The sequence below is a fragment of the Pristiophorus japonicus genome, unplaced genomic scaffold (assembly GCF_044704955.1).
Source record: "Pristiophorus japonicus isolate sPriJap1 unplaced genomic scaffold, sPriJap1.hap1 HAP1_SCAFFOLD_90, whole genome shotgun sequence".
NCBI classification, from domain to species: Eukaryota; Metazoa; Chordata; class Chondrichthyes; family Pristiophoridae; genus Pristiophorus; species Pristiophorus japonicus.
This window is the reverse complement of record NW_027254824.1, coordinates 1,612,840-1,637,723: the sequence shown is the minus strand read 5'-3', so window position 1 is coordinate 1,637,723 and position 24,884 is coordinate 1,612,840. Positions and strand designations below refer to the sequence as shown.

General features: G+C 43.9%; 9 non-coding genes across 9 annotated transcripts; all 9 read right to left on the bottom strand.

The window, feature by feature from the left end:
* Positions 1-457: 457 nt before the first annotated feature.
* Positions 458-546, bottom strand: trnap-ugg (transfer RNA proline (anticodon UGG)). The gene is given in 2 exon segments: positions 458-493; positions 510-546. It is a non-coding gene; the product is annotated as a tRNA-Pro (tRNA).
* A 4,743-nt stretch (positions 547-5,289) lies between these two features.
* trnar-ucg (transfer RNA arginine (anticodon UCG)) lies at positions 5,290-5,378 on the bottom strand. The gene is given in 2 exon segments: positions 5,290-5,325; positions 5,342-5,378. It is a non-coding gene; the product is annotated as a tRNA-Arg (tRNA).
* Positions 5,379-8,369: 2,991 nt separating this feature from the next.
* On the bottom strand, positions 8,370-8,458 carry trnar-ucg (transfer RNA arginine (anticodon UCG)). The gene is given in 2 exon segments: positions 8,370-8,405; positions 8,422-8,458. It is a non-coding gene; the product is annotated as a tRNA-Arg (tRNA).
* Positions 8,459-10,721: 2,263 nt separating this feature from the next.
* On the bottom strand, positions 10,722-10,810 carry trnar-ucg (transfer RNA arginine (anticodon UCG)). Its single transcript is given in 2 exon segments — positions 10,722-10,757; positions 10,774-10,810. It is a non-coding gene; the product is annotated as a tRNA-Arg (tRNA).
* A 1,936-nt stretch (positions 10,811-12,746) lies between these two features.
* On the bottom strand, positions 12,747-12,828 carry trnas-gcu (transfer RNA serine (anticodon GCU)). The gene has a single exon. It is a non-coding gene; the product is annotated as a tRNA-Ser (tRNA).
* Positions 12,829-15,097: 2,269 nt separating this feature from the next.
* On the bottom strand, positions 15,098-15,179 carry trnas-gcu (transfer RNA serine (anticodon GCU)). The gene has a single exon. It is a non-coding gene; the product is annotated as a tRNA-Ser (tRNA).
* A 2,269-nt stretch (positions 15,180-17,448) lies between these two features.
* Positions 17,449-17,530, bottom strand: trnas-gcu (transfer RNA serine (anticodon GCU)). Its single transcript has one exon. It is a non-coding gene; the product is annotated as a tRNA-Ser (tRNA).
* Positions 17,531-19,799: 2,269 nt separating this feature from the next.
* trnas-gcu (transfer RNA serine (anticodon GCU)) lies at positions 19,800-19,881 on the bottom strand. Its single transcript has one exon. It is a non-coding gene; the product is annotated as a tRNA-Ser (tRNA).
* Positions 19,882-22,150: 2,269 nt separating this feature from the next.
* On the bottom strand, positions 22,151-22,232 carry trnas-gcu (transfer RNA serine (anticodon GCU)). The gene has a single exon. It is a non-coding gene; the product is annotated as a tRNA-Ser (tRNA).
* Positions 22,233-24,884: the final 2,652 nt, after the last annotated feature.

The window sequence follows — 24,884 nt, the reverse complement described above, 5'->3', positions numbered from 1 at the left end:
TATCTAATTCGTCACCCTCTCCATCGTCCTGCAAATGTTATCCTTTTGACGAATATATTATTAATTTGAGACATGACATGAGCAAAGTACAGCATCCTTGAAAGTAAAAGGGGAATTTGGCGATGAGGTTAAATGTGAATGACAAAACGACCAGGAAGGTCAAAGCTGTCAGACAACGACGACGAGAATGGGATTCGAACCCATTGCACAGAGCCCATTATCAGTCCATCGCCTTCAGCTCTCGGCCACATCGTCTCTTCTTTAACACATCGTCAGCGATGCAATCTCCTGCTTTTTGTATGCAAACAAAAATAACGTTCAAGAAAGTCCACTTCACAGCTTGCTCTGCCCGTGCATGCAGATCGACAATGATGAAAACGTGTCGTGAGAGATTCGTTCAGCAAACAGCCTTCCTTGACTTCAGGTGAGTGACTGGAAGAAACGCAGCAAGCTAAGTTGACCGCGGCCGGATTCAAACCTGCAATCTTCTGATAACCTCGCGTTTATAATCCAAGTCAGATGCCTTATCCATTAGGCCACGCGGCCTCTGCCAATGCCATCCACTGTGCTATTGTGTATATTGGGCGCAGATTCGATGCAACTGCAATATCAAGGACTGGATTGAGGAAAAGATGAGCATTTTTCGAGTGAATGAACAGATGCACGGCGATCTGGGTGCGCACCGGCGCAGGCAAACACAATGTAAATTGGAGCACAGCAATTTAACAATTCGGTCATTGCAGCTGAAATCATACTCCTTCTAAAACAAGACAGGATGACCCGGGTTTATGAGAAAATCCGTTTCAAAGGGAAAGATTATAGAAACATAGAAACATAGAAAATAGGTGCAGGAGCAGGCCATTCAGCCCTTCTAGCCTGCACCGCCATTCAATGAGTTCATGGCGGAACATGAAACTTCAGTACCCCCTTCCTGCTTTCACGCCATACCCCTTGATCCCCCGAGTGGTAAGGACTTCATCTAACTCCCTTTTGAATATATTAAGTGAATTGGCCTCAACTACTTTCTGTTGTAGAGAATTCCACAGGTTCACCATTCTCTGGGTGAAGAAGTTTCTCCTCATCTCGGTCCTAAATGGCTTACCCCTTATCCTTAGACTGTGACCCCTGGTTCTGGACTTCCCCAACATTGGGAACATTCTTCCTGCATCTAACCTGTCTAAACCCGTCAGAATTTTAAACGTTTCTATGAGGTCCCCTCTCATTCTTCTGAACTCCAGTGAATACAAGCCCAGTTGATCCAGTCTTTCTTGATAGGTCAGTCGCACCATTCCGGGAATCAGTCTGGTGAATCTTCGCTGCACTCCCTCAATAGCAAGAATGTCCTTCCTCAAGTGAGGAGACCAAAACTGTGTACAATACACCAGGTGTGGCCTCACCAAGGCCCTGTACAACTGGAGCAACACCTCCCTGCCCCTGTACACAAATGTCTCGCTATGAAGGCCAACATGCCATTTGCTTTTTTAACCGCCTGCTGTACCTGCATGCCAACCTTCAATGACTGATGGACCATGACACCCAGGTCTCGTTGCAGCTTCCCTTTTCCTAATCTGTCACCATTCAGATAATAGTATGTCTCTCTGTTTTTACCACCAAAGTGGATAACCTCACATTTATCCACATTATACTTCATCTGCCATTCATTTGCCCACTCACCTAACCGATCCAAGTCACTCTGCAGCCTCATAGCATCCACCTTGCAGCTCACACTGCCACCCAACTTAGTGTCTTCCGCAAATTTGGAGATACTACATTTAATCCCCTCGTCTAAATCATTAATGTACAGTGTAAACAGCTGGGGCCACAGCACAGAACATTGCGGTATCCCACTAGTCACTGCCTGACATTCTGAAAAGTACCCATTTACTCCTACTCTTTACTTCCTGTCTGACAACCATTTCTCAATCCATGTCAGCACACTACACCCAATCCCATGTGCTGTACCGGAACCGACAACCAGCCCGTTTAAACAGACACAGAATGATCGGGGACTGCAAGGACATCCCTTTTACCCAGATGCAGAATGACCCTTGACTGACAGCAGTTCTTTTTTAAAAGAATAAAGTGAGATTTCTATCATCCCTGAAGGCAATTGTGTATTCGGCCTCGGGTCCAGGTGGGGCAGAGACAGTTATGGAAGCCACAGCCAGGAAGGAGGGAGGGACGTAAAACCAGCCCAGACTGAAATATATATATATTTAACATTTTACGAAAATACATGCATTTAAATTTGTATTAAAAAAATTGAATTTGAGTTGTTTTAAATAAATAAATAATTGATTCATAATCTATAAATTTTTTGATTGAAGGAAGTCTGTTTGACGGGAAGAATTTCATTGGAAATGAGGAGTGCAATCAATCAATACCCAAACACAGTAAGCCCATTTTGGAAGACAAGCCACGCGCGAAATTGTGGGCTACAAAGGCGATCTTTTAAAGTCGCGTGTGTCTTTCTGCTGGATCTGACAGCAGCTATTGTGCTGTGAAAGAGGTCAAATGTAATAGAGCCCGGTGCCGGCGGAACAGAAAAAGCATGTTTCTTTTGGAAGTTCAAAATTTGGGATTACATATAAATATATTCATATTTATACATGTATACACAAAGTCAATCAGTCAGTCATGTCTTGTCTTGTCTTGGTTTGATTTGATTTGAATTTGAAAATAACGATGGAGGATGGCATCATATCACACAGCCCACACGCAAGCTCTGGCTAAAATAGCTATATTTCTGACTTGTGTATTTTCCCTTCTTTCAGATGTGGAACAGCAAAATCCCACAGCAGATTCTTCTACCGTCAGAGAGTCCACGAAGGAGTGTTCAATCAAATCAGTACGTTTTCAAATTGCATGTAATGCATTTTTCTCACATGACAGTAAGATCGCACAGCACGTTTGCACACAATCTGGCTTACACAAGCAAACAAACAAACTAACATTCCTGCAGCCTCCAACGGCAGTTTTTGAAATTTGAAATTGGAAATCCGGGATAGACAGCACATCCCTTTTAAACAGACACAGAATGATGCGGGACAGATAGCACACAATTTTAAACAGACAGAGAATGATCTCGGACAGACAGCACATCCCCTTAAAAGGGACACGGAAATAGAATGAATAAAAGCAGATAAATATGTAAAACTCGGCAGGTCGTGCAGATTCTGTGGAGGAAGAAGTCGGTTTCACGTTCTGTCGGATGAGTAAAACATGGCGCGGCTCGTCCGGGATTTGGCCCGTGACCTCTCGTATTTCAAATGTGATTATTCCGAAGGGAGAATCATAACCGTGGACCAACGAGCCGCCGACAGTGAAAAGCACAGCTCTCAGATTCTGACGGTGGTGAGAAATGATATTATGGCCCATCGTGCATGTGCTGTCTCTCAGATACCTATCTAATTCGTGTCCCTCGCCATTGTACTGCAACTGTTCTCCTTTTGACGAATATATTATTAATTTGAGACATGACATGAGGAAAGTACAGCATCCTTGTAAGTAAAAGGGGAATTTGGAGATGAGGTGAAAAGTGATTGACAAAACGAGGTCAAAACTGTAAGCCAACGACGACGGGATTCGAATCCATGCGTGCAGAGCACAATGGATCAGCAATCCATCGCCTTAACCTCTCGGCCATCTCGGCACTACTTTAATACATCGTCAGCCATTCAATCTCCTGCTTTTTGTATCCAAAGAGAAATAATGTGCAACAAAGTCCACTTCACAGCTTGCTCTGCCCGTACATGCAGATCGACAATGATGAAAACTTGCCATGCGATTATTTGAGCAAACAGCCTTCCTTTGCTGCAGGTGAGTGACTGGAAGAGATGGTTTGTTTCTCGGCAGAATCACAACAAAGAATGTAAAAATTCACTAAAGCATATTATGTTGACGGCGTCAGGATTCGAACCTTCAATCTTCTGATAACTTTGCGGTTAAAATCGAAGTCAGCCGCCTGATCCATTAGGGCACGCGTTCTCTGCCAACGCCATCCATTGTGTTATTGTGCATATTGCGAGCAGATTCGGGGCAACTGCAACAACTGGATTTCGGAAAAGATGAGCATATTTCTAGTGAATGAACAGATGCACGGCGATCTGGGTGCGCACCGGCGCAGGCAAGCCCAATGTAAATTGAAACACAACAGTTTAACAATTCGGTCATTGCAGCTGAAATCATACTCCTTCGCAAACTATACAGGATGACCCGGGTTTATGAGAAAACCAGTTTCAATGGAACGATTATGAACCGGAACTGACAAACAGCCCGTTTAAACAGACACAGAATGATCCGGGACTGCAAGGACATCCCTATTACCCAGATGCAGAATGACCCTTGAATGACAGCAGTTCTCTTTTAAAAGAATAACGTGAGATTTCGAACATCCCTGAAGGCAATTGTGTAGTGGGGCTCAGGACCACGCGGGGCAAAGACTGTTATTGAAGCCACAGGTGGTAGTCAGGCAGGAAGGAGGGAGGGACGTAAAACCAGCCCAGCCTGAAATATATAAATATTTAACATTTTAAGAAAATAAATGATTTAAATTGTATTTAAAAAAAATTGAATTTGAGTTGTTTTAAACAAATAAATAATTGATTCATAATCTATGTGTTTTTTGATTGAACGAAATCTGTGTAACTAGAAGAATTCCATTGCAAATGAGGGGTGCAATCAATAAATACCCAAACACAGTAAGCCCATGGTGGAAGTCAAGCCACGAGGGAAGATGTGGGCTACAAGGGTGATCTTTTAAAGTCGCGTGTGTCTTTCTGCTGGATCTGACAGCAGCTGCTTGTGCTGTGAAAGAGGTCAAATGTAATAGAGCCCAGCGCAGGCAGATCAGAAAAAGCATATTTATTTTGGAAGTTAAAAATTTGGGATTATATAGAAATATACACATATATATATATACATGTATAAACAAAGTCAGTCAGTCAGTCATGTCTTGTCTTGGTTTGATTTGATTTGAATTTGAAAATAAGGATGGAGGATGTCATCATGTCACACAGCCCACACGCAAGCCCTGCCTAAAATCTCTGCTGTAAGACATCGTCAGCCATTCAATCTCCTGCTTTTTGTATTCAAACAGAAATAATGTGCATGAACGTCCACTTCACAGCTTGCTCTGCCCGTGCATGCAGATCGACAATGATGAAAACTTGCCATGAGATTCTTTCAGCAAACAGCCTTCCTTCACTTCAGGTGAGTGACTGGAAGAGATGGTTGGTTTCTCGGCAGAATCACAACAAAGAATATAAAATTTCACGTAGCGAGCTAAGTTGACCGCGGCAGGACTCGAACTTGCAATCTTCTGATAACTTTGCGGTTGTAATCGAAGTCAGACGCCTTATCCATTAGGCCACGCGGCCGCTGCCAGGACTAATCATTGTGTTGTTGTGTATATTGCGAGCAAATTCGGGACAACTGCAATATCAAGGACTGGATTTAGGAAAAGATGAGCATATTTCGAGTGAATGAACAGATGCACTGCGATCTGGGTGCGCACCGGCGCAGGCAACCCAAATATAAATTGGAACACTACAGTTTAACAATTCGGTCATTGCAGCTGAAATCATACTCCTTCTCAAACAATAAAGGATGACCTGGGATTATGAGAAAATCCGTTTTAAAGGGAAAGATTATGAACCGGAACTGACAACCAGCCCATTTAAACAGACACAGAATGATCCGGGATTGCAAGGACATCCCTTTTACCCAGATGCAGAATGACCCTTGACTGACAGCAGTTCCCTATTAAAAGAATAAAGTGAGATTTCGATCATCCCTCAAGGCAATTGTGCAGTGGGGCTCAAGACCACGCGGCTCAGAGACTGTTATTGAAGCCACAGGTAATAGACAGGCAGGAATGAAGGAGGGAGGGACTAAAAGCAGCCCAGTCTGAAATATATAAATATTTAACATTTTAAGAAAATAAATGCATTTAAATTGTATTTAAAAAAAATTGAATTTGAGTTGTTTTAATGAAATAAATAATTGATTCATAATCTACGTATTTTTTTATTGAACGAAGGCTGTGTAACTATAAGAATTCCATTGGGAAATGAGAGGTGCAGTCAATAACTACCCAAACACAGTCAGCCCATGGTGGAAGACAAGCCATGAGGGAAGACGTGGGCTACAAGGGCGATCTTTTAAAATCGAGTGTGTCTTTCCGCTGGATCTGACAGCAGCTGCTTGTGCTGTGAAAGAGGTGAAATGTAAGAGAGCCCAGCGCAGGCAGAACAGAAAAAGCATATTTATTTTGGAAGTTAAAAATTTGGGATTATATATAAATATACACATATATATATACATGTATATATAAAGTCAGTCAGTCAGTCATGTCTTGTATTGGTTTGATTTGATTTGAATTTGCAAATAAGGATGGAGGATGTCGTCATGTCACACAGCCCACACGCAAGCCCTGCCTAAAATCGCTATATTTCTAACTTGTGTATTTTCCCTTCTTTCAGATGTGGAATAGCAAAATCCCACAGCAGGTTCTTCTACCGTCAGAGAGTCCACGAAGGAGTGTTCAATCAAATCAGTACGGTTTCAAGTTGCATGTAATGCATTTTTCTCACATGACAGTGAGATCGCACAGCACGTTTGTACACTCTCTAGCTTATACAAAAACACAAACAAACTAAAATTCGTTAACCTCCAAAGGCAGGTTTTGAAATTGGAAATTGGAAATCCGGAACAGACAGCACATCCCTTTTAAACAGACACAGAATGATGAGGTTCTGATAGCACACCATTTTAAAGAGACAGAGAATGATCTCGGACAGACAGCAAATCCCCTTAAAAGGGACACGGAAATAGAATGAATATAAACAGATAAATATGTAAAACTCGGCTGGTCGTGCAGATTTTGTGGAGGAAGAATCCGGTTTCACGTTCAGTCGGATAATCATTCCGATATTTCAGGAAAAAGTTAAAGATTACAGATGTTTTCAACAAAAATAGCGTCTGGAAAAAATACGCAGCGAGAAAGGTCAAATGGGAACTTCTGTGATACAGCGGAACGCAGGAGTGATTAAATAATACATGGCACAATGGAGAAAGACAAAGTGGGTGGTAATCGGGCAATAACGAAACAAAGGATGGTCCAGAGGAGGTGTTAGTGGGAAAAGCAGAACCATTACCAGACAATGGGAGCGGTGCTTATCATCCGATACGTTGAACCTAATGTTGAGGCCAGAAGACGAAAACATGCGTACAATATAGGGTATCACCGCCTTTTAATTAGACCAGGCAGCTTTGCCAGCCCGGATTGATTTCCTGTCCGCTTTGAATTCGGCAGACAAGGGACGGATTCAAAAGGCAGCTTCTCTCATCTTTTCAGCTCGAGAGAAACAGGACGCACTCATATTCAGGGCAGAGGTGGAGATTGACGCTGAATGTATGCTCATCCCAATTGAGGTGAACTGATGCGTACAGACAGGAAGATATACTGATCAAGTATCGGCCGGAACCAACAAGGCTTTCGGTTATCCAACCAGTCTCAGAGCCGAGTACCTCTGAGATATTTTAACTTTACTCAGTTTGGCGGGTTTCACTTTGCTCTGGGATTTGGATGCTAAGGGACCATCGGCGTAAAATCACACGTTTTAACGTGAAATACGTGTGTTTTCTCACATGTCGAGCGGCTGTTTGAAGCGGAACTTTGAGTAAAACATGGCGTGGCTCGTCCGGGATTTGGCCCGTGACCTCTCGCATTTCAAATGTGAGCATTCCGAAGGGAGAATCATAAGCGTGGACCAACGAGCCGCCGACAGTGAAAAGCGCAGCTCTCAGATTCTGACGGTGGTGTGAAATGATATTATGGCCCATCGTGCATGTGCTGTCTCTCAGATACCTATCTAATTAGTGCCCCTCGCCATTGTACTGCAACTGTTCTCCTTGTGACGAATATATTATTAATTTGAGACGTGACATGAGGAAAGTACAGCATCCCTGGAAGTAAAAGGGGAATTTGGCGATGAGGTGAAATGTGAATGTCAAAAAGTGGTTAAGCTGCAAGCCAACGATGACGAGAATTGGATTCGTACCCATGCGTGCAGCGCACAATGGATTAGCAGTCCATCGCCTTAATCTCTCGGCCACCTCGTCTCTGCTGTAAGACATCGTCAGCCATTCAATCTCCTGCTTTTTGTATTCAAACAGAAATAATGTGCATGAACGTCCACTTCACAGCTTGCTCTGCCCGTGCATGCAGATCGACAATGATGAAAACTTGCCATGAGATTCTTTCAGCAAACAGCCTTCCTTCACTTCAGGTGAGTGACTGGAAGAGATGGTTGGTTTCTCGGCAGAATCACAACAAAGAATATAAAATTTCACGTAGCGAGCTAAGTTGACCGCGGCAGGACTCGAACCTGCAATTTTCCGATTACTTTGCGGTTGCAATCGAAGTCAGACGCCTTATCCATTAGGCCACGCGGCCGCTGCCAGCACCAATCACTGTGTTGTTGTGTATATTGCGAGCAAATTCGGGGCAACTGCAATATCAAGGAGTGGTTTTAGGAAAAGATGAGCATATTTCGAGTGAATGAACAGATGCACTGCGATCTGGGTGCGCACCGGCGCAGGCAACCCAAATATAAATTGGAACACTATAGTTTAACAATTCGATTATTGCAGCTGAAATCATACTCCTTCTCAAACAATACAGGATGACCCGGGATTATGAGAAAATCCGTTTTAAAGGGAAAGATTATGAACCGGAACTGACAACCAGCCCATTTAAACAGACACAGAATGATCCGGGTTTGCAAAGACATCCCTTTTATCCAGATGCAGAATGACCCTTGACTGACAGCAGTTCCCTTTTAAAAGAATAAAGTGAGATTTCGATCATCCCTAAAGGCAATTGTGCAGTGGGGCTCAGGACCACGCGGCGCAGAGACTGTTATTAAAGCCACAGGTGATAGACAGGCAGGAAGGAGGGAGGGAGGGACGTAAAACCAGCCCAGTCTGAAACACACAAACAAACTAAAATTCCTTAACCTCGAAAGGCAGGTTTTGAAATTTGAAATTTGAAATCCGGGACAGACAGCACATCCCTTTTAAACAGACACAGAATGATGAGGGTCTGATAGCACACCATTTTAAAGAGACAGAGAATGATCTCGGACAGACAGCAAATCCTCTTAAAAGGGACACGGAAATAGAATGAATAAAAACAAATAAATATGTAAAACTCCGCTGGTCGTGCAGATTTTGTGGAGGCAGAATCCGGTTTCACGTTCTGACGGATAATCATTCCGATATTTCAGGAAAAAGTTAAAGATTACAGATGTTTTCAACAAAATTAGCGTCTGGAAAAAATGCTCAGCGAGAAAGGACAAATGGGAACTTCTGTGATACAGCGGAAAGCAGGAGTGATTAAATAATACATGGCACAATGGAGAAAGACAAAGTGGGTGGTAATCGGGCAATAACGTAACAAAGGATGGTCCAGAGGAGGTGTTAGTGGGAAAAGCAGAACCATTACTAGACAATGGGAGCGGTGCTTATCATCCGATACGTTGAACCTAATGTTGAGGGCAGAAGACGAGAACATGCCTACAATATAGGGTATCACCGCCTTTTAATCAGACCAGGCCGCTTTGCCAGCCCGGATTGATTTCCTGTCCGCTTTGAATTCGGCAGCCAAGGGACGAATTCAAAAGGCAGCTACTCTCATCTTTTCAGCTCTAGAGTAACAGGACGCACTGATATTCAGGGCAGAGATGGAGATTGACGCTGAATGTATGCTTATCCCAATTGAGGTGAACTTATGCGTACAGACAGGAAGACATACTGATCAAGTATCGGCCGGAACCAAACAAGGCATCAGGTTATCCAACGAGTCACAGAGCCGAGTACCTCTGAGATATTTTAACTTTACTCAGTTTGGCGGGTTTCACTTTGCTCTGGGATTTGGATGCGAAGGGAACATCGGCGTAAAATCACACGTTTTAACGTGAAATACGTCTGTTTTCTCACATGTCGAGCGGCTGTTAGAAGCGGAACTTTGAGTAAAACATGGCGGTGCTCGTCCGGGATTTGGCCCGTGACCTCTCGCATTTCAATTGTGATTATTCCGAAGGGAGAATCATAACCGTGGACCAACGAGACGCCGACAGTGAAAAGTGCAGCTCTCAGATTCTGACAGTGGTGAGAAATGATATTATGGCCCATCGTGCATGTGCTGTCTCTCAGATATGTATCTAATTTGTGCCCCTCGCCATTGTACTGCAACTGTTCTCCTTTTGACGAATATGTTATTAATTTGAGACATGACATGAGGAAAGTACAGCATCCCTGTAAGTAAAAGGGGAATTTGGCGATGAGGTGAAATGTGAATGTCAAAAAGTGGTTAAGCTGCAAGCCAACGATGACGAGAATTGGATTCGTACCCATGCGTGCAGCGCACAATGGATTAGCAGTCCATCGCCTTAATCTCTCGGCCACCTCGTCTCTGCTGTAAGACATCGTCAGCCATTCAATCTCCTGCTTTTTGTATTCAAACAGAAATAATGTGCATGAACGTCCACTTCACAGCTTGCTCTGCCCGTGCATGCAGATCGACAATGATGAAAACTTGCCATGAGATTCTTTCAGCAAACAGCCTTCCTTCACTTCAGGTGAGTGACTGGAAGAGATGGTTGGTTTCTCGGCAGAATCACAACAAAGAATATAAAATTTCACGTAGCGAGCTAAGTTGACCGCGGCAGGACTCGAACCTGCAATTTTCTGATTACTTTGCGGTTGCAATCGAAGTCAGACGCCTTATCCATTAGGCCACGCGGCCGCTGCCAGCACCAATCACTGTGTTGTTGTGTATATTGCGAGCAAATTCGGGGCAACTGCAATATCAAGGAGTGGTTTTAGGAAAAGATGAGCATATTTCGAGTGAATGAACAGATGCACTGCGATCTGGGTGCGCACCGGCGCAGGCAACCCAAATATAAATTGGAACACTATAGTTTAACAATTCGATTATTGCAGCTGAAATCATACTCCTTCTCAAACAATACAGGATGACCCGGGATTATGAGAAAATCCGTTTTAAAGGGAAAGATTATGAACCGGAACTGACAACCAGCCCATTTAAACAGACACAGAATGATCCGGGTTTGCAAAGACATCCCTTTTATCCAGATGCAGAATGACCCTTGACTGACAGCAGTTCCCTTTTAAAAGAATAAAGTGAGATTTCGATCATCCCTAAAGGCAATTGTGCAGTGGGGCTCAGGACCACGCGGCGCAGAGACTGTTATTAAAGCCACAGGTGATAGACAGGCAGGAAGGAGGGAGGGAGGGACGTAAAACCAGCCCAGTCTGAAACACACAAACAAACTAAAATTCCTTAACCTCGAAAGGCAGGTTTTGAAATTTGAAATTTGAAATCCGGGACAGACAGCACATCCCTTTTAAACAGACACAGAATGATGAGGGTCTGATAGCACACCATTTTAAAGAGACAGAGAATGATCTCGGACAGACAGCAAATCCTCTTAAAAGGGACACGGAAATAGAATGAATAAAAACAAATAAATATGTAAAACTCCGCTGGTCGTGCGGATTTTGTGGAGGCAGAATCCGGTTTCACGTTCTGACGGATAATCATTCCGATATTTCAGGAAAAAGTTAAAGATTACAGATGTTTTCAACAAAATTAGCGTCTGGAAAAAATGCTCAGCGAGAAAGGACAAATGGGAACTTCTGTGATACAGCGGAAAGCAGGAGTGATTAAATAATACATGGCACAATGGAGAAAGACAAAGTGGGTGGTAATCGGGCAATAACGTAACAAAGGATGGTCCAGAGGAGGTGTTAGTGGGAAAAGCAGAACCATTACTAGACAATGGGAGCGGTGCTTATCATCCGATACGTTGAACCTAATGTTGAGGCCAGAAGACGAGAACATGCCTACAATATAGGGTATCACCGCCTTTTAATCAGACCAGGCCGCTTTGCCAGCCCGGATTGATTTCCTGTCCGCTTTGAATTCGGCAGCCAAGGGACGAATTCAAAAGGCAGCTACTCTCATCTTTTCAGATCTAGAGTAACAGGACGCACTGATATTCAGGGCAGAGATGGAGATTGACGCTGAATGTATGCTTATCCCAATTGAGGTGAACTTATGCGTACAGACAGGAAGACATACTGATCAAGTATCGGCCGGAACCAAACAAGGCATCAGGTTATCCAACGAGTCACAGAGCCGAGTACCTCTGAGATATTTTAACTTTACTCAGTTTGGCGGGTTTCACTTTGCTCTGGGATTTGGATGCGAAGGGAACATCGGCGTAAAATCACACGTTTTAACGTGAAATACGTCTGTTTTCTCACATGTCGAGCGGCTGTTAGAAGCGGAACTTTGAGTAAAACATGGCGGTGCTCGTCCGGGATTTGGCCCGTGACCTCTCGCATTTCAATTGTGATTATTCCGAAGGGAGAATCATAACCGTGGACCAACGAGACGCCGACAGTGAAAAGTGCAGCTCTCAGATTCTGACGGTGGTGAGAAATGATATTATGGCCCATCGTGCATGTGCTGTCTCTCAGATATGTATCTAATTTGTGCCCCTCGCCATTGTACTGCAACTGTTCTCCTTTTGACGAATATGTTATTAATTTGAGACATGACATGAGGAAAGTACAGCATCCCTGTAAGTAAAAGGGGAATTTGGCGATGAGGTGAAATGTGAATGTCAAAAAGCGGTCAAGCTGCAAGCCAACGACGACGAGAATGGGATTTGAACCCATGCATGCAGAGCACAATGGATTAGCAGTCCATCGCCCTAAACTCTCGGCCACCTCGTCTCTGCTGTAAGACATCGTCAGCCATTCATTCTCCTGCTTTTTGTGTCCAAACAGAAATAATGTGCAAGAAAGTCAACTTCACAGCTTGCTCTGCCCGTGCATGCAGATCGACAATGATGAAACCTTGACATGAGTTCTTTGAGCAAACAGCCTTCCTTCACTTCAGGTGAGTGACTGGAAGAGATGGTTGGTTTCTCGGCAGAATCACAACAAAGAATATAAAATTTCACGTAGCGAGCTAAGTTGACCGCGGCAGAACTCGAACATGCAATCTTCTGATAACTTTGCGGTTGTAATCGAAGTCAGACGCCTTATTCATTACACCACACGGCCGCTGCCAGCACCAATCATTGTGTTGTTGTGTATATTGCGAGCAAATTCGGGGCAACTGCAATATCAAGGAGTGGATTTAGGAAAACATGAGCAAATTTCGAGTGAATGAACAGATGCACTGCGATCTGGGTGCGCACCGGCGCAGGCAACCCAAATATAAATTGGAACACTATAGTTTAACAATTCGGTCATTGCAGCTGAAATCATACTCCTTCTCAAACAATACAGGATGACCCGGGATTAATAGAAAATCCGTTTTAAAGGGAAAGATTATGAACCGGAACTGACAACCAGCCCATTTAAACAGACACAGAATGATCCGGGTTTGCAAGGACATCCCTTTTATCCAGATGCAGAATGACCCTTGACTGACAGCAGTTTCCTTTTAAAAGAATAAAGTGAGATTTCGATCATCCCTAAAGGCAATTGTGCAGTGGGGCTCAGGACCACGCGGCGCAGAGACTGTTATTGAAGCCACAGGTGATAGACAGGCAGGAAGGAAGGAGGGAGGGACGTAAAACCAGCCCAGTCTGAAACACACAAACAAACTAAAATTCCTTAACCTCCAAAGGCAGGTTTTGAAATTTGAAATTGGAAATCCGGGACAGACAGCACATCCCTTTTAAACAGACACAGAATGATGAGGGTCTGATAGCACACCATTTTAAAGAGACAGAGAAATATCTCCGACAGACAGCAAATCCCCTTAAAAGGGACACGGAAATAGAATGAATAAAAACAGATAAATATGTAAAACTTGGCAGGTCGTGCAGATTTTGTGGAGGAAGAATCCGGTTTCACGTTCTGTCGGATAATCATTCCTATATTTCAGGAAAAAGTTAAAGATTACAGATGTTTTCAACAAAAATAGCGTCTGGAAAAAATACGCAGCGAGAAAGGTCAAATGGGAACTTCTGTGATACAGCGGAACGCAGGAGTGATTAAATAATACATGGCACAATGGAGAAAGACAAAGTGGGTGGTAATCGGGCAATAACGTAACAAAGGATGGTCCTGAGGAGTTGTTAGTGGGAAAAGCAGAACCATTACCAGACAATGGGAGCGGTGCTTATCATCCGATACGTTGAACCTAATGTTGAGGCCAGAAGACGAGAACATGCCTACAATATAGGGTATCACCGCCTTTTAATCAGACCAGGCAGCTTTGCCAGCCCGGATTGATTTCCTGTCCGCTTTGAATTCGGCAGCCAAGGGACGGATTCAAAAGGCAGCTTCTCTCATCTTTTCAGCTCGAGAGAAACAGGACGCACTCATATTCAGGGCAGAGGTGGAGGTTGACGCTGAATGTATGCTTATCCCAATTGAGGTGAACTGATGCGTACAGACAGGAAGATATACTGATCAAGTATCGGCCGGAACCAAACAAGGCTTTAGCTTATCCAACCAGTCTCAGAGCCGAGTACCTCTGAGATATTTTAACTTTACTCAGTTTGGCGGGTTTCACTTTGCTCTGGGATTTGGATGCTAAGGGAACATCGGCGTAAAATCACACGTTTTAACGTGAAATACGTCTGTTTTCTCACATGTCGAGCGGCTGTTAGAAGCGGAACTTTGAGTAAAACATGGCGGTGCTCGTCCGGGATTTGGCCCGTGACCTCTCGCATTTCAATTGTGATTATTCCGAAGGGAGAATCATAACCGTGGACCAACGAGACGCCGACAGTGAAAAGTGCAGCTCTCAGATTCTGACGGTGGTGAGAAATGATATTATGGCCCATCGTGCATGTGCTGTCTCTCAGATATGTATCTAATTTGTGCCCCTCGCCATTGTACTGCAACTGTTCTCCTTTTGACGAATATGTTATTAATTTGAGACATGACATGAGGAAAGTACAGCATCCCTGTAAGTAAAAGGGGAATTTGGCGATGAGGTGAAATGTGAATGTCAAAAAGCAGTCAAGCTGCAAGCCAACGACGACGAGAATGGGATTCGAACCCATGCGTGCAGAGCACAATGGATTAGCAGTCCATCGCCCTAACCTCTCGGCCACCTCGTCTCTGCTGTAAGACATCGTCAGCCATTCATTCTCCTGCTTTTTGTGTCCAAAAAGAAATAATGTGCAAGAAAGTCAACTTCACAGCTTGCTCTGCCCGTGCATGCAGATCGACAATGATGAAACCTTGCCATGAGTTCTTTGAGCAAACAGCCTTCCTTCACTTCAGGTGAGTGACTGGAAGAGATGGTTGGTTTCTCGGCAGAATCACAACAAAGAATATAAAATTTCACGTAGCGAGCTAAGTTGACCGCGGCAGGACTCGAACCTGCAATCTTCTGATAACTTTGCGGTTGTAATCGAAGTCAGACGCCTTATCCATTACACCACACGGCCGCTGCCAGCACCAATCATTGTGTTGTTGTGTATATTGCGAGCAAATTCGGGGCAACTGCAATATCAAGGAGTGGATTTAGGAAAACATGAGCAAATTTCGAGTGAATGAACAGATGCACTGCGATCTGGGTGCGCACCGGCGCAGGCAACCCAAATATAAATTGGAACACTATAGTTTAACAATTCGGTCATTGCAGCTGAAATCATACTCCTTCTCAAACAATACAGGATGACCCGGGATTATGAGAAAATCCGTTTTAAAGGGAAAGATTATGAACCGGAACTGACAACCAGCCCATTTAAACAGACACAGAATGATCCGGGTTTGCAAGGTCATCCCTTTTATCCAGATGCAGAATGACCCTTGACTGACAGCAGTTTCCTTTTAAAAGAATAAAGTGAGATTTCGATCATCCCTAAAGGCAATTGTGCAGTGGGGCTCAGGACCACGCGGCGCAGAGACTGTTATTGAAGCCACAGGTGATAGACAGGCAGGAAGGAAGGAGGGAGGGACGTAAAACCAGCCCAGTCTGAAACACACAAACAAACTAAAATTCCTTAACCTCCAAAGGCAGGTTTTGAAATTTGAAATTGGAAATCCGGGACAGACAGCACATCCCTTTTAAACAGACACAGAATGATGAGGTTCTGATAGCACACCATTTTAAAGAGACAGAGAAAGATCTCCGACAGACAGCAAATCCCCTTAAAAGGGACACGGAAATAGAATGAATAAAAACAGATAAATATGTGAAACTTGGCAGGTCGTGCAGATTTTGTGGAGGAAGAATCCGGTTTCACGTTCTGTCGGATAATCATTCCTATATTTCAGGAAAAAGTTAAAGATTACAGATGTTTTCAACAAAAATAGCGTCTGGAAAAAATACGCAGCGAGAAAGGTCAAATGGGAACTTCTGTGATACAGCGGAACGCAGGAGTGATTAAATAATACATGGCACAATGGAGAAAGACAAAGTGGGTGGTAATCGGGCAATAACGTAACAAAGGATGGTCCTGAGGAGTTGTTAGTGGGAAAAGCAGAACCATTACCAGACAATGGGAGCGGTGCTTATCATCCGATACGTTGAACCTAATGTTGAGGCCAGAAGACGAGAACATGCCTACAATATAGGGTATCACCGCCTTTTAATCAGACCAGGCAGCTTTGCCAGCCCGGATTGATTTCCTGTCCGCTTTGAATTCGGCAGCCAAGGGACGGATTCAAAAGGCAGCTTCTCTCATCTTTTCAGCTCGAGAGAAACAGGACGCACTCATATTCAGGGCAGAGGTGGAGGTTGACGCTGAATGTATGCTTATCCCAATTGAGGTGAACTGATGCGTACAGACAGGAAGATATACTGATCAAGTATCGGCCGGAACCAAACAAGGCTTTAGCTTATCCAACCAGTCTCAGAGCCGAGTACCTCTGAGATATTTTAACTTTACTCAGTTTGGCGGGTTTCACTTTGCTCTGGGATTTGGATGCTAAGGGAACATCGGCGTAAAATCACACGTTTTAACGTGAAATACGTCTGTTTTCTCACATGTCGAGCGGCTGTTAGAAGCGGAACTTTGAGTAAAACATGGCGGTGCTCGTCCGGGATTTGGCCCGTGACCTCTCGCATTTCAATTGTGATTATTCCGAAGGGAGAATCATAACCGTGGACCAACGAGACGCCGACAGTGAAAAGTGCAGCTCTCAGATTCTGACGGTGGTGAGAAATGATATTATGGCCCATCGTGCATGTGCTGTCTCTCAGATATGTATCTAATTTGTGCCCCTCGCCATTGTACTGCAACTGTTCTCCTTTTGACGAATATGTTATTAATTTGAGACATGACATGAGGAAAGTACAGCATCCCTGTAAGTAAAAGGGGAATTTGGCGATGAGGTGAAATGTGAATGTCAAAAAGCAGTCAAGCTGCAAGCCAACGACGACGAGAATGGGATTCGAACCCATGCGTGCAGAGCACAATGGATTAGCAGTCCATCGCCCTAACCTCTCGGCCACCTCGTCTCTGCTGTAAGACATCGTCAGCCATTCATTCTCCTGCTTTTTGTGTCCAAAAAGAAATAATGTGCAAGAAAGTCAACTTCACAGCTTGCTCTGCCCGTGCATGCAGATCGACAATGATGAAACCTTGCCATGAGTTCTTTGAGCAAACAGCCTTCCTTCACTTCAGGTGAGTGACTGGAAGAGATGGTTGGTTTCTCGGCAGAATCACAACAAAGAATATAAAATTTCACGTAGCGAGCTAAGTTGACCGCGGCAGGACTCGAACCTGCAATCTTCTGATAACTTTGCGGTTGTAATCGAAGTCAGACGCCTTATCCATTACACCACACGGCCGCTGCCAGCACCAATCATTGTGTTGTTGTGTATATTGCGAGCAAATTCGGGGCAACTGCAATATCAAGGAGTGGATTTAGGAAAACATGAGCAAATTTCGAGTGAATGAACAGATGCACTGCGATCTGGGTGCGCACCGGCGCAGGCAACCCAAATATAAATTGGAACACTATAGTTTAACAATTCGGTCATTGCAGCTGAAATCATACTCCTTCTCAAACAATACAGGATGACCCGGGATTATGAGAAAATCCGTTTTAAAGGGAAAGATTATGAACCGGAACTGACAACCAGCCCATTTAAACAGACACAGAATGATCCGGGTTTGCAAGGTCATCCCTTTTATCCAGATGCAGAATGACCCTTGACTGACAGCAGTTTCCTTTTAAAAGAATAAAGTGAGATTTCGATCATCCCTAAAGGCAATTGTGCAGTGGGGCTCAGGACCACGCGGCGCAGAGACTGTTATTGAAGCCACAGGTGATAGACAGGCAGGAAGGAAGGAGGGAGGGACGTAAAACCAGCCCAGTCTGAAACACACAAACAAACTAAAATTCCTTAACCTCCAAAGGCAGGTTTTGAAATTTGAAATTGGAAATCCGGGACAGACAGCACATCCCTTTTAAACAGACACAGAATGATGAGGTTCTGATAGCACACCATTTTAAAGAGACAGAGAAAGATCTCCGACAGACAGCAAATCCCCTTAAAAGGGACACGGAAATAGAATGAATAAAAACAGATAAATATGTGAAACTTGGCAGGTCGTGCAGATTTTGTGGAGGAAGAATCCGGTTTCACGTTCTGTCGGATAATCATTCCTATATTTCAGGAAAAAGTTAAAGATTACAGATGTTTTCAACAAAAATAGCGTCTGGAAAAAATACGCAGCGAGAAAGGTCAAATGGGAACTTCTGTGATACAGCGGAACGCAGGAGTGATTAAATAATACATGGCACAATGGAGAAAGACAAAGTGGGTGGTAATCGGGCAATAACGTAACAAAGGATGGTCCTGAGGAGTTGTTAGTGGGAAAAGCAGAACCATTACCAGACAATGGGAGCGGTGCTTATCATCCGATACGTTGAACCTAATGTTGAGGCCAGAAGACGAGAACATGCCTACAATATAGGGTATCACCGCCTTTTAATCAGACCAGGCAGCTTTGCCAGCCCGGATTGATTTCCTGTCCGCTTTGAATTCGGCAGCCAAGGGACGGATTCAAAAGGCAGCTTCTCTCATCTTTTCAGCTCGAGAGAAACAGGACGCACTCATATTCAGGGCAGAGGTGGAGGTTGACGCTGAATGTATGCTTATCCCAATTGAGGTGAACTGATGCGTACAGACAGGAAGATATACTGATCAAGTATCGGCCGGAACCAAACAAGGCTTTAGCTTATCCAACCAGTCTCAGAGCCGAGTACCTCTGAGATATTTTAACTTTACTCAGTTTGGCGGGTTTCACTTTGCTCTGGGATTTGGATGCTAAGGGAACATCGGCGTAAAATCACACGTTTTAACGTGAAATACGTCTGTTTTCTCACATGTCGAGCGGCTGTTAGAAGCGGAACTTTGAGTAAAACATGGCGGGGCTCGTCCGTGATTTGGCCCGTGACCTCTCGCATTTCAAATGTGATCATTCCGAAGCGAGAATCATAACCGTGGACCAACGAGCCGCCGACAGTGAAAAGCGCAGCTCTCAGATTCTGACGGTGGTGAGAAATGATATTATGGCCCATCGTGCATGTGCTGTCTCTCAGATACCTATCTAATTAGTGCCCCTCGCCATTGTACTGCAACTGTTCTCCTTGTGACGAATATATTATTAATTTGAGACATGACATGAGGAAAGTACAGCATCCCTGTAAGTAAAAGGGGAATTTGGCGATGAGGTGAAATGTGAATGTCAAAAAGCGGTCAAGCTGCAAGCCAACGACGACGAGAATGGGATTCGAACCCATGCGTGCAGAGCACAATGGATTAGCAGTCCATCGCCCTAACCTCTCGGCCACCTCGTCTCTGCTGTAAGACATCGTCAGCCATTCATTCTCCTGCTTTTTGTGTCCAAACAGAAATAACGTGCAAGAAAGTCAACTTCACAGCTTGCCCTGCCCGTGCATGCAGATCGACAATGATGAAACCTTGCCATGAGTTCTTTGAGCAAACAGCCTTCCTTCACTTCAGGTGAGTGACTGGAAGAGATGGTTGGTTTCTCGGCAGAATCACAACAAAGAATATAAAATTTCACGTAGCGAGCTAAGTTGACCGCGGCAGGACTCGAACCTGCAATCTTCTGATAACTTTGCGGTTGTAATCTAAGTCAGACGCCTTATCCATTACACCACACGGCCGCTGCCAGCACCAATCATTGTGTTGTTGTGTATATTGCGAGCAAATGCGGGGCAACTGCAATATCAAGGAGTGGATTTAGGAAAACATGAGCAAATTTCGAGTGAATGAACAGATGCACTGCGATCTGGGTGCGCACCGGCGCAGGCAACCCAAATATAAATTTGAACACTATAGTTTAACAATTCGATTATTGCAGCTGAAATCATACTCCGTCTCAAACAATACAGGATGACCCGGGATTATGAGAAAATCCGTTTTAAAGGGAAAGATTATGAACCGGAACTGACAACCGGCCCATTTAAACAGACACAGAATGATCCGGGTTTGCAAAGACATCCCTTTTATCCAGATGCAGAATGACCCTTGACTGACAGCAGTTCCCTTTTAAAAGAATAAAGTGAGATTTCGATCATCCCTAAAGGCAATTGTCCAGTGGGGCTCTGGACCACGCGGCGCAGAGACTGTTATTGAAGCCACAGGTGATAGACAGGGAGGAAGGAAGGAGGGAGGGACGTAAAAACAGCCCAGTCTGAAACACACAAACAAACTAAAATTCCTTAACCTCGAAAGGCAGGTTTTGAAATTTGAAATTGGAAATCCGGGACAGACAGCACATCCCTTTTAAACAGACACAGAATGATGAGGGTCTGATAGCACACCATTTTAAAGAGACAGAGAATGATCTCGGACAGACAGCAAATCCCCTTAAAAGGGACACGGAAATAGAATGAATAAAAACAGATAAATATGTAAAACTCCGCTGGTCGTGCAGATTTTGTGGAGGCAGAATCCGGTTTCACGTTCTGACGGATAATCATTCCGATATTTCAGGAAAAAGTTAAAGATTACAGATGTTTTCAACAAAAATAGCGTCTGGAAAAAATGCGCAGCGAGAAAGGACAAATGGGAACTTCTATGATACAGCGGAACGCAGGAGTGATTAAATAATACATGGCACAATGGAGAAAGACAAAGTGGGTGGTAATCGGGCAATAACGTAACAAAGGATGGTGCAGAGGAGGTGTTAGTGGGAAAAGCAGAACCATTACTAGACAATGGGAGAGGTGCTTATCATCCGATACGTTGAACCTAATGTTGAGGCCAGAAGACGAGAACATGCCTACAATATAGGGTATCACCGCCTTTTAATCAGACCAGGCCGCTTTGCCAGCCCGGATTGATTTCCTGTCCGCTTTGAATTCGGCAGCCAAGGGACGAATTCAAAAGGCAGCTTCTCTCATCTTTTCAGCTCTAGAGTAACAGGACGCACTGATATTCAGGGCAGAGATGGAGATTGACGCTGAATGTATGCTTATCCCAATTGAGGTGAACTTATGCGTACAGACAGGAAGACATACTGATCAAGTATCGGCCGGAACCAAACAAGGCATCAGGTTATCCAACGAGTCACAGAGCCGAGTACCTCTGAGATATTTTAACTTTACTCAGTTTGGCGGGTTTCACTTTGCTCTGGGATTTGGATGCGAAGGGAACATCGGTGTAAAATCACACGTTTTAACGTGAAATACGTCTGTTTTCTCACATGTCGAGCGGCTGTTAGAAGCGGAACTTTGAGTAAAACATGGCGGGGCTCATCCGGGATTTGGCCCGTGACCTCTCGCATTTCAATTGTGATTATTCCGAAGGGAGAATCATAACCGTGGACCAACGAGCCGCCGACAGTGAAAAGTGCAGCTCTCAGATTCTGACGGTGGTGAGAAATGATATTATGGCCCATCGTGCATGTGCTGTCTCTCAGATATGTATCTAATTAGTGCCCCTAGCCATTGTACTGCAACTGTTCTCCTTTTGACAAATATATTATTAATTTGAGACATGACATGAGGAAAGTACAGCATCCCTGTAAGTAAAAGGGGAATTTGGCGATGAGGTGAAATGTGAATGTCAAAAAGTGGTCAAGCTGCAAGCCAACGACGACGAGAATGAGATTCGAGCCCATGCGTGCAGAGCACAATGGATTAGCAGTCCATCGCCTTAACCTCTCGGCCACCTCGTCTCTGATGTAAGACATCGTCAGCCATTCATTCTCCTGCTTTTTGTATCCAAACAGAAATAATGTGCAAGAAAGTCAACTTCACAGCTTGCCCTGCCCGTGCATGCAGATCGACAATGATGAAAACTTGCCATGAGTTCTTTGAGCAAACAGCCTTCCTTCACTTCAGGTGAGTGACTGGAAGAGATGGTTGGTTTCTCGGCAGAATCACAACAAAGAATATAAAATTTCACGTAGCGAGCTAAGTTGATCGCGGCACGACTCGAACCTGCAATCTTCTGCTAACTTTGTTGGTGTAATCGAAGTCAGACGCCTTATCCATTAAGCCACGCGGCCGCTGCCAACACCATTCATTGTGTTGTTGTGTATATTGCGAGCAAATTCGGGGCAACTGCAACATCAAGGAATGGATTTCGGAAAAGATGAGCATATTTCGAGTAAATGAACAGATGCACTGCGATCTGGGTGCGCACCGGCGCAGGCAACCCCAATGTAAATTGGAACACTATAGTTTAACAATTCGGTCATTGCAGCTGAAATCATACTCCTTCTCATACAATACAGGATGACCCGGGATTATGAGAAAATCCATTTTAAAGGGAAAGATTATGAACCGGAACTGACAACCAGCCCATTTAAACAGACACAGAATGATCCGGGATTGCAAGGACATCCCTTTTACCCAGATGCAGAATGACCCTTGACTGACAGCAGTTCCCTTTTAAAAGAATAAAGAGAGATTTCGATCATCCCGGAAGGCAATTGTGCAGTGGGGCTCACGACCACGCGGGGCAGAGACTGTTATTCAAGCCACAGGTGATACAGGCAGGAAGGAGGAAGTGACGTAAAACCTGCCCAGTCTGAAATATATAAATATTTAACATTTTAAGAAAATAAATGCATTTAAATTGTATTTAAAAAAAATTGAATTTGAGATGTTTCAATGAAATAAATAATTGATTCATAATCTATGTATTTTTTTATTGAACGAAGGCTGTGTAACTATAAGAATTCCATTGGAAATGAGAGGTGCAGTCAATAACTACCCAAACACAGTAAGCCGATGGTGGAAGACAAGCCATGAGGGAATATGTGGGCTACAAGGGCGATATTTTAAAGTCGAGTGTGTCTTTCCGCTGGATCTGACAGCAGCTGCTTGTGATGTGAAATAGGTCAAATCTAATAGAGCCCAGCGCAGGCAGAACAGAAAAAGCATATTTATTTTGGAAGTTAAATATTTGGGATTATATAAAAATATACACATATATATATACATGTATAAACAAAGTCAGTCAGTCAGTTATGTCTTCTATTGGTTTGATTTGATTTGAATTTGCAAATAAGGATGGAGGATGTCGTCATGTCACACAGCCCACACGCAAGCCCTGCCTAAAATCGCTATATTTCTAACTTGTGTATTTTCCTTTCTTTCAGATGTGGAATAGCAATATCCCACAGCAGATTCTTCTACCGTCAGAGAGTCCACGAAGGAGTGTTCAATCAAATCAGTACGGTTTCAAGTTGCATGTAATGCATTTTTCTCACATGACAGTAAGATCGCACAGCACGTTTTCACACTCTCTAGCTTACACAAAAACACAAACAAACTAAAATTCCAAAAGGCAGGTTTTGAAATTTGAAATTGGAAATCCGGGACAGACAGCACATCCCTTTTAAACAGACACAGAATGATGAGGGTCTGATAGCACACCATTTTAAAGAGACAGAGAATGATCTCGGACAGACAGCAAATCCCCTTAAAAGGGACACGGAAATAGAATGAATATAAACAGATAAATATGTAAAACTCGGCTGGTCGTGCAGATTTTGTGGAGGAAGAATCCGGTTTCACGTTCTGTCGGATAATCATTCCGATATTTCAGGAAAAAGTTAAAGATTACAGATGTTTTCAACAAAAATAGCTTCTGGAAAAAATACGCAGCGAGAAAGGTCAAATGGGAACTTCTGTGATACAGCGTAACGCAGGAGTGATTAAATAATACATGGCACAATGGAGAAAGACAAAGTGGGTGGTAATCGGGCAATAACGTAACAAAGGATGGTCCTGAGGAGTTGTTAGTGGGAAAAGCAGAACCATTACCAGACAATGGGAGCGGTGCTTATCATCCGATACGTTGAACCTAATGTTGAGGCCAGAAGACGAGAACATGCCTACAATATAGGGTATCACCGCCTTTTAATCAGACCAGGCAGCTTTGCCAGCCCGGATTGATTTCCTGTCCGCTTTGAATTCGGCAGCCAAGGGACGGATTCAAAAGGCAGCTTCTCTCATCTTTTCAGCTCGAGAGAAACAGGACGCACTCATATTCAGGGCAGAGGTGGAGGTTGACGCTGAATGTATGCTTATCCCAATTGAGGTGAACTTATGCGTGCAGACAGGAAGATATACTGATCAAGTATCGGCCGGAACCGAACAAGGCTTTAGGTTATCCAACGAGTCACAGAGCCGAGTACCTCTGAGATATTTTAACTTTACTCAGTTTGGCGGGTTTCACTTTGCTCTGGGATTTGGATTCTAAAGGGAACATCGGCGTAAAATCACACGATTTAACGTGAAATACGTCTGTTTTCTCACATGTCGAGCGGCTGTCAGAAGCGGAACTTTGAGTAAAACATGGCGGGGCTCGTCCGGGA